This window comes from Buceros rhinoceros, unplaced genomic scaffold (genome assembly GCF_000710305.1).
Source record: "Buceros rhinoceros silvestris isolate BGI_N320 unplaced genomic scaffold, ASM71030v1 scaffold40189, whole genome shotgun sequence".
NCBI lineage: Eukaryota > Metazoa > Chordata > Aves > Bucerotiformes > Bucerotidae > Buceros > Buceros rhinoceros.
This window is the reverse complement of record NW_010434010.1, coordinates 16587-16807: the sequence shown is the minus strand read 5'-3', so window position 1 is coordinate 16807 and position 221 is coordinate 16587.

Here is a 221-nt window from a genome sequence, read left to right as displayed (position 1 = left end):
AGACAAAGGGTAAAATCCTTGTGTGAGGGCAGGCAAACCTGTACCTGGTTTAACATCACTTGGACCATCTCTGGGGTCCACCTGGAATGTCAGACCCACCTGGGGGCTGGCGTGGGTTGGACTAGCCACTGTGAACATGCCAAATGCAAGGTTTGAAAATCAAAAAGTGCTATGAATGTGTAGCACACACACAGCAGGCCTGGGCATGGCTGGGGGAGGCT